The sequence below is a fragment of the Arachis stenosperma genome, chromosome 3, assembly GCF_014773155.1.
Source record: "Arachis stenosperma cultivar V10309 chromosome 3, arast.V10309.gnm1.PFL2, whole genome shotgun sequence".
Taxonomy (NCBI): Eukaryota; Viridiplantae; Streptophyta; class Magnoliopsida; order Fabales; family Fabaceae; genus Arachis; species Arachis stenosperma.
Genome location: NC_080379.1, coordinates 126,446,326 through 126,448,339, shown reverse-complemented (window position 1 = coordinate 126,448,339; position 2,014 = coordinate 126,446,326). Strand labels below are relative to the sequence as shown.

Below are 2,014 nucleotides of genomic sequence, written 5' to 3'. Positions count from 1 at the left end.
AGCATCTCTATCCCTGCCATTGGAGCAAACAACTTTGAGCTTAAGCCTCAATTAGTTTCTCTAATGCAACAGAATTGCAAGTTCCATGGACTTCCATTGGAAGATCCTCATCAGTTCTTAGCTGAATTCTTGCAAATATGTGACACTGTCAAGACTAATGGGGTTGACCCTGAGGTCTACAGACTTATGTTATTCCCTTTTGCTGTAAGAGACAGAGCTAGGACATGGTTGGACTCACGACCTAAAGAAAGCCTGGACTCTTGGGAAAAGCTAATCAATGCCTTCTTGGCAAAGTTCTTTCCACCTCAAAAATTGAGTAAGCTTAGAGTGGAAGTCCAAACCTTCAGACAGAAGGATGGAGAATCCCTCTATGAAGCTTGGGAAAGATACAAACAATTGATCAGAAAATGTCCTTCTGACATGCTTTCTGAATGGAGCATCATAGGTGTTTTCTATGATGGTCTCTCTGAACTATCCAAGATGTCTTTGGATAGCTCTGCTGGAGGATCTCTTCATCTGAAGAAGACGCCTACAGAGGCTCAAGAACTCATTGAAATTGTTGCAAATAACCAATTCATGTACACTTCTGAAAGGAATCCTGTGAACAATGGGACAAGTCAGAAGAAAGGAGTTCTTGAGATTGATGCTCTGAATGCCATTCTGGCTCAGAACAAGATATTGACTCAACAAGTCAATTTGATTTCTCAAAGTCTGTCTGGAATGCAAAATGCACCAAGCAGTACTAAAGATGCTTCATCTAAAGAAGAAGCTTATGATCCTGAGAACCCTTCAATGGAAGAGGTGAATTACCTAGGAGAACCCTATGGAAACACCTATAATTCTTCATGGAGAAATCACCCAAATTTCTCATGGATGAATCAAGAGAGACCTCAACAAGGTTTCAACAATAATGGTGGAAGAAACAGGTTTAGCAATGGCAAGCCTTTTCCATCATCTTCTCAGCAACAGACAGAGAATTCTAAGCAGAATCCCTCTGACTTAGCAACCATGGTCTCTGATCTAATCAAAACCACTCAAAGTTTCATGACTGAAACAAGGTCCTCCATTAGGAATTTGGAGGTACAAGTGGGACAGCTGAGCAAGAAAATTACTGAACTCCCTCCAAGTACTCTTCCAAGCAACACAGAAGAAAATCCAAAAGGAGAGTGCAAGGTCATCAACATGGCCGAATCTGGAGAGGAAAGAGAGGAAGTGGACGCCACTGAGGAAGGGCTCAATGGGCGTGTACTAGCCTCCACAGAGTTCCCCAATGAGGAACCATGGGAATCTGAGGCTCAAAATGAGACCATAGAGATTCCATTGGATTTACTTCTGCCATTCATGAGCTCTGATGAGTATTCTTCCTCTGAAGAGGATGAGTATGTCACTGAAGAGCAAGTTGCTAAATACCTTAGAGCAATCATGAAGCTAAATGACAAGTTATTTGGAAATGAGACTTGGGAGGATGAACCCCCTTTGCTCACCAAAGAACTGGATGACTTGCCTAGGCAGAGATTACCTCAAAAGAGACAAGATCCTGGGAAGTTTTCCATACCTTGTACCATAGGCACCATGACCTTCAAGAAGGCTCTGTGTGACTTAGGGTCAAGTGTAAACCTCATGCCTCTCTCTGTAATGGAGAAGCTAGGGATCTTTGAGGTGCAAGCTGCAAGAATCTCACTAGAGATGGCAGACAACTCAAGAAAACAAGCTTATGGACTTGTAGAGGATGTTTTGGTGAAGATTGAAGACCATTACATCCTTGCTGATTTCATAGTCCTAGAGACTGGGAAGTGCATGGATGAAACCATCATCCTTGGCAGACCCTTCCTAGCCACAGCCAAGGCTGTGATTGATGTTGATAGAGGTGAACTGGTCATTCAAGTGAATAAAGAATCCTTTGTGTTTAAGGCTCAAGGATACCCCTCTGTCACCATGGAGAGGAAGCATGAAGAGCTTCTCTCAAATCAGAGTCAAGCAGAGCCCCCACAGTCAAACTCTAAGTTTGGTGTTG

The 2,014-nt window shown here is 42.9% G+C and overlaps 1 non-coding gene across 1 annotated transcript; it reads right to left on the bottom strand.

The window, feature by feature from the left end:
- Positions 1 to 318: 318 nt before the first annotated feature.
- LOC130972673 (small nucleolar RNA R71) lies at positions 319 to 426 on the bottom strand. Its single transcript, XR_009083837.1, has one exon. It is a non-coding gene; the product is annotated as a small nucleolar RNA R71 (small nucleolar RNA).
- Positions 427 to 2,014: the final 1,588 nt, after the last annotated feature.